The sequence below is a fragment of the Chenopodium album genome, chromosome 24, assembly GCF_948465745.1.
Source record: "Chenopodium album chromosome 24, dcCheAlbu1.1, whole genome shotgun sequence".
Taxonomy (NCBI): domain Eukaryota; kingdom Viridiplantae; phylum Streptophyta; class Magnoliopsida; order Caryophyllales; family Amaranthaceae; genus Chenopodium; species Chenopodium album.
The window spans coordinates 23,439,547-23,446,548 of record NC_137857.1 but is presented as its reverse complement, the minus strand read 5'-3'; the positions used below and the strand labels follow the sequence as shown (position 1 = coordinate 23,446,548).

General features: G+C 41.9%; 1 non-coding gene across 1 annotated transcript; it reads left to right on the top strand.

Annotated features, from left to right (window-relative positions):
• Positions 1-6,647: 6,647 nt before the first annotated feature.
• On the top strand, positions 6,648-6,758 carry LOC145612876 (small nucleolar RNA R71). The gene has a single exon (XR_014106787.1). It is a non-coding gene; the product is annotated as a small nucleolar RNA R71 (small nucleolar RNA).
• The last annotated feature ends 244 nt before the right edge of the window (positions 6,759-7,002 follow it).

The following is a 7,002-nucleotide window of genomic DNA, read 5'->3' as shown; positions in this document are numbered from 1 at the left end:
GGACCCAAGCATCCGTCTCATATCGGTCTGGTTATGCTCTATACGACCTAAGGCCTGAACTATACTCTGAAAATCCCAAACTGGGTCAGAGTCACCATAGGGGACGGAGTAGGACTGTCGGGGTGGTGAAGGTTCCTATGGGATAGGCTCAACTACTGGTGGAGGCTGTGGCTGGGCTTATGGTGGTACCTCGCCCCTAGCATGGGCAACTAACAAGGCATAAGTGTAAGACTCCTGCCCTGGGGGAAAAGCAGTCAGGTCGGGGTTGGGCAAAGGAAAAATAGGTAAGGGTTGCTTGGTCCCTGTCCTAATGCACCAATGGGTGACCTTGTTCCCGTCTACCCTCAACCACCCCAGCTCCTCAAGGTACCTAGAGGAAATGTAGGTGTCAGCTCCCATGTTAGTCATGCGGTGGGGTTTGTTTTCTACAAAACCGGCCTTCTTGATGGCTATCCTAGTGATAAGGCCACCAAGACGGATGGGGGTAGTGACAGTGTTACTAGCCGTGTTGTGTCTGCCTAGATGGTGGATAATATGTCTAGCTATGTTCAATTTCCCGAACCCAAACATATAATGGCCAATTACAGCTAATTCATTGGTCTGACAGTTATGGGGTTCGTTCCTACCTAGAAAACAGACACCGGCAAATCTTTGCCATATTCTGGGGACAGGATGGTGGATCGGTCTGGCACTGGCATGTTGTGCATTTACAGTGGAAATTCCAGTCAAAGCAAAATACACATCTTCCATTTTAAATTCAGCATTCCATTGACGATCCAAATCATGTTCTAACTCAAATAATTTACAAAATTCCACAGAAGAAAGAGTGATATTTCTATTATTAAGCCTAAAAATTAATTTCGGACAAATTTTATGATTTTGTATAACTAAAGAAGACAAGAATTCACATGTTAATTCACGGTATGTAGAATAATGCATATCAACAAATTTTCGCATACCAGTATCATTCAAAAATCTTCTAACAAAACCAAAAATTCCTAAAGCTTCTAAAGTGGGACGGTGTAACCACCGTGAGGGAATTACCTCGCGCCCATATAGAACCTCTAGTTTCTCCCGTTGCTCCGGCATCGCGATCGTAATCGTCGGCCATTGTGGAAGTTGTAGGGCTGGGTCGTATTGTTGAGATGACCCGCTTGAGCTACCTCCGAGCAAGTTTCGGGCTCTTTTTGCCGCCATTGGAGTAGTGGTAAAAAAAATAAAATTTGTGGAAAATGTAAAATTTTGGTATAGAAATGTAGAGGATGAAGAGAGGATTAGAAATATGTAAGAATTTCAAAATTTGGGTGAGAAATGGAGGAGAGATCTTAGAGAGAAGTTAGAGAGTTTAAGGTTTTAGAGAGAGAAAGAATGGAGGAAAGGTAAGAAAGAAAGAAGAAAGGAGAAAGAAAGGAGGAAGAAGAAGAGAAAGGAAGAAGAGGACGGTTGGTTTGATCTTCGCGCCCGGCCGGGCGGCTTGGGGCCCGGTCGGGCGATCTACACGTCTGGAATATGTTATTCTCGCGCCCGGTCGGGCGCCTCCCTCGCCCGATTGGGCGATCTTGTGTTTTCTTCGACCCTTCATCTCGCGCCCGGTCGGGCGTCTCATCGCCTAGTCGGGCGATTTTCTTCCATTTTTCGATCCTCCTCTTGCGCCCGGTCGGGCGTCTCACCGCTCGGCCAGGCCAATTTAAAGTCCGTACACGTCAAGTCTTGCGCCCGGTCAGGCGCTACTCCGCACGGTCGGGTGATTTTCATGCTTTTCTAACCCCTACTCTCGCGCCCGGTCGGGCGAAGGTTCGCCCGGTCGGGCGAAGGTTCGCCCGGTCGGGCGAAGGTTCGCCCGGTCGGGCCCGAGAGCAAAGAAGGGACGTGTTATTTTCTTCAAAATTTGGCTAACTCTTTTCCTCTAATCTGTACCAAAAACTTATAAAACTCGTTAAATTCCCTCCTCTCTCCTCTCATAAGAAAAAGAAGAAAAATAAAAAATAAAAGCAAGTAAAATACGGGTTGCCTACCGCAAAGCGCTGGTTTATCTAGGTCCCGCACGACCTTCTTATCATAGTGTTTCAAGGTGAACTAGAACTGGTTAGGTGTAGCAATTCAACTGCACCAATTGTAGCCCCTTCATGATATAGCTTGAGTCTCTGACCATTGACCTTGAACTCGTTACCAAGTTCATCAAATAGCTCTACAAAACCGAACTTATTGGCCCTTTTTACAGTGAAAGGACCCGACCACCTTGACTTCAACTTTCCTGGGAAAAGTTTAAGTCTAGAGTTGAACAACAACACCTTGTCACCTTCTTTGAATTCTCTCGGAAGGATCATCTTGTCGTGCCATCTCTTAGTCTTTTCCTTGTAAACTCCCGTACTATCATAGGCCATCAACCTAAACTCATCAAGCTGGTTAAGTTGTAGAAGCCTCTTTTCTCCCGCTAGCTTAACATCCAAATTGAGCTCCTTAATAGCCCAATATGCCTTGTACTCTAACTCCACCGGAAGATGACATGCTTTACCGTACAGAAGTCTATAGGGAGTGGTACCTTTTGGGGTCTTAAATGCGGTTCTATATGCCCAAAGGGTGTCATCCAACTTATCACTCCAATCTTTCCTAGATTTTGCTACCACCTTCTCTAAGATGACCTTGATCTCACGATTAGACACTTCGACTTGGCCACTAGTTTGGGGATGGTAGGCTAACCCTGTCCTATGGTAAACACCATACTTCTTTAAGAGGGTATCTAACTTCCGCTCATGAAAGCGGGATCCTCCATCACTAATTATGGCTCTAGGTACTCCGAATCTAGGAAAAATGGTTTTCTTAAAGAGCTTATGGACCACCTTGGCATCATTGGTAGGAGTGGCAATGGCTTCCACCCACTTAGATACATAATCTACGGCGACTAGAATATAACGGTTCCACCTAGAAGAAGGGAATGGTCCCATGTAATCAACACCCCAAACATCAAAAATTTCAACTTCCAAAATCCCGGTTTGAGGCATCTCATGCCGCCGCGAGATGTTTCCAGTCCTCTAGCAAGAGTCACAAGCCTGCATAAAAATATTAGCATCCTTGAACATGGTGGGCCAGTAGAATCCTGACTCATTGATCTTGGCCATTGTTTTAGAGGGACCATAATGTCCTCCATAAGGTGAAGTGTGACATCTAGTAAGAATACCATGTACCTCCCATTCAGGAACACACCTGATTTGTGACAAGTGATCTGCCACTACATTCTCTGCACCTTTTTTGTCTCTTATCTCAATGTTGAAATCTTGGAGCAAGAGAACCCACCGGAGTAGCCTAGGCTTTGATTCAGCTTTGGCTATCAAGTACTTTAAAGCTGCATAGTCAGTAAAAACAATAACTTTAGAACCAACTAGATATGATCTAAATTTTTCTAAAGCATAAATAACAGCAAGAAACTCCTTCTCCGTGGTGGCATAATTGACTTGAGCCTCATCCAAAGTTTTACTTGCATAGTAAATAGCATGTAAAACTTTGTCCTTCCTTTGTCCAAGCACGGCTCCTAGAGCAAAGTCACTTGCATCACACATGATTTCGAATGGAAGATTCCAATCGGGTGCACATATGATGGGTGCCGATATCAAAGCCTGCTTAATCCTGTTGAAAGCCTCAAGAAACGCGTCAGTGAAAACAAAAGGGGCATCCTTAAGCAAAAGTTGAGTTTGTGGTTTAGCAATTTTAGAAAAATCTTTGATAAAACGGTGATAAAACCCCGTATGACCCAAGAAACTCCTAACTCCCTTAACATTAACTGGGGGGAGATAATTGCTCAATTACTGAAATCTTAGCTTTGTCTACCTGTATACCCTTATCAGATACAATGTGACCAAGGACTACTCCCTCTATCACCATAAAGGGACACTTCTCCCAATTTAAGACCAAGTTGCATTCTTCACATCTTTTCAAGATTTTAGCTAAATTAATTAAACATGCATCAAATGAAGAACCATAGCCACTAAAATCATCCATAAAGACTTCCATAATAGACCTTATGAAATCAGAAAATATGCTCATCATGCAACGTTGAAAAGTAGCAGGTGCATTACATAAACCAAAAGGCATTCTACGATATGCAAAAGTGCCATAAGGGCATGTAAGTGTAGTCTTTTCCTGATCTTCAAGGTGGATCGGAATTTGGAAAAATCCCGAATACCCATCCAAATAGCAAAAGAACTTATGATTAGCTAACCTCTCAAGCATTTGATCAATAAAGGGGAGAGGGAAGTGGTCTTTTTAGTGGCGACATTTAATATACGATAATCAATGCACATACGCCACCCTGTAACAGTTCTAGTGGGAATTAATTCATTTTTATCATTTTTTATAACAGTCATCCCACCCTTCTTAGGAACCACCTGAACAGGACTTACCCATTTAGAGTTAGAAATAGGATAGATAATACCTGCATCAAGTAATTTCATAAACTCTTTCTTGACTACTTCTTGCATATTAGGATTCAACCTCCTCTGGGGTTGAATGCAGGGCTTGTAGTTGTCCTCTAAATGTATCCTGTGCATACAAAAATCTGGGCTTATACCCTTGAGATCATCAATATTGTACCCTATTGCCCTTTTGTGGGTTCTAAGAACCTCTAGAAGTTGGGAAGTTTGTGGGTCATCAAGTGCAGTACTAATGATCACATGGTGCATTTCCCGCTCATCAAGGAAAACATATTTTAAATGAGAAGGGAGAGGTTTTAGTTCAGGTTTCTTTACCTCTGCAGGTTTTGATTCCTGAACTAATTTTACTACCTTCTTATTCTCGTTAGCATCAAGTTCTCCTATGGCAAGAGCTTTTTCAATGACATCCACCTCTTTACTCCAGATGCTCGCATCACCTGTAGACAAATTTCCACAAAGTATTTCTTCCAAGGGATCCCTTGCAAGAATTTGTGTCAAGCTATCTTCACAAATATCATCCATTATATCAATGACATCAATTAAACAACAATTTTCCACTAACATAGGACTTTCAAAACTTTCCCTAAATTAAAAGTAATATTATCATCACCAACAGATAGGGTTAGTTTACCTTTTTTGACATCAATAATGGCTCCTGCAGTATGGAAAAAAGGCCTACCTAATATAATGGGAATTTGTGTATCCTCAGCCATGTCTAAAACAACAAAATCAACAGGGATGAAAAATTTACCAACTCTAACAGGGAAGTCCTCTAGAATACCTAGGGGAAATTTAACAGAACGATCTGCCGTTTGCAAAGTAATATTGGTAATTTTTAATTCACCCATATTCAATTTAGAACAAATAGACAATGGCATGACACTAACAGAAGCACCCAAATCACACAATGCTTTATCTATGAAGACATTACCAATATGACAAGGGATAGAGAAACTACCAGGATCCTTTAATTTAGGAGGAGATTTATTTTGTAACAATGCACTACATTCCTCGGTAAAAGCTACAGTTTCTACTTCATTAAAGGCCCTCTTCCTAGTCAATATATCTTTCATAAATTTAGCATATGCAGGAACCTATGTAATAAGTTCTGTGAAAGGAATCGTTACCTGCAAATTCTTAACAACCTCTAGAAACTTACCAAACTGCTTGTCCAACTTAGTCTTTAGTTGGCGATTTGGGAATGGTAATTTGATAACTGGTGGTGCTTCCCTACTCTTCCCCTAGGGTGCATCCTTCCCTGAGGTTGTACCCTGCAATGAATCATCAGAAATATTAGTATTACCCTGGAGCCCTGCAGGGACATTTGGTACAACGGAATCAAGATTAGCAATATTAATTAAATCAGGTTCATCCTCTTTGGGCATTGGGGGCCCATCGTAGTGTGAACCACTCCTTAGGGTAATCGCATTTGCATGTTCCGTAGGTTGGATTCCTTGCGCTGGTAGGGCTCCCTGCTGGCGAGTTTGAAAGGTAGAGGACAATTGGGCAATTTGGGTGTCCATGACTTTATTATGGGCTATAATAGAGTCAATTTGTTGGTCTCTACTCTCCATATGTTTTTGCATACTGGTCAGCATTGCTCTAATTTCTAACAAAGCAGGGTCAGAAGATGTAGTAGGGGCTTGTGATGGGGGTTTCTGGTTAGCATGAGGGTGGTAATATTTTTGATGTGGAGGGGGTGCTTGTTGTGGTTGTTGTAGAGGTGGAGGATTTTGAACATTGGTGCTACGGTAAGATAAATAAGGATGGTTTCGGTAGCCAGGATTGTAGGTGTTGGAGTATGGGTTATTTTGCTTGTAAGTTTGGAAAGCATTAACTTGCTCCATTGAACTCCTGCAATCTTGCTCAAAATGTCCTACACTTCCACAATTTTCACAAAAAGCATCATTAGCATTGTTTGAAACAGCGGAAACATTAGCAATAGAATTAGGGATAGTAGTACTAAGGTTATCTAATTTCTGGCAAATAGAAGTGAGCTGAGCTTGCATAAGGGTTACTAAATCAACATGGTGCTTGCCCTTATTTGCATAGCCTCTAATATTCCCATATTGGGAATTATGTATCGCCATATCTTCGATAACCTGACCTGCATCATCAACATTAAGATTCATAAATCTACCGCTAGCTGCGGAGTCTAAAATTGTCCTAGATGCATTCCCTAATCCATTGTAAAAAGCTTGAATCAAGTGCCACTTTGCCAATTTATGGTGGGGATACTCCCTCTGCAGATCCTTGAACCTCTCCCAAGCCTCATATAATGCTTCATCTGGCTCCTGGGCAAAGTTCTGAATGGCACTTCTTAGTAAAGTTGTTTTCTCTGCAGGGTAATATTTATTATAGAAATTCAAAGCAAGAGTCTCCCAGTTAGTAATACCAAGTGCAGTTCTATTCAAACCATTAAACCACAATTTAGCTTTTCCACATAAAGAAAAGGGAAAAAGAATCTCCCTGATTTGGTCCTGCGTTACCCCATTCTGCCTTATAGTGTTGCAGTATTGACAGAAATCTGCAATGTGAAGATTAGGATCTTCACCCTTAGCTCCACTGAATTGCT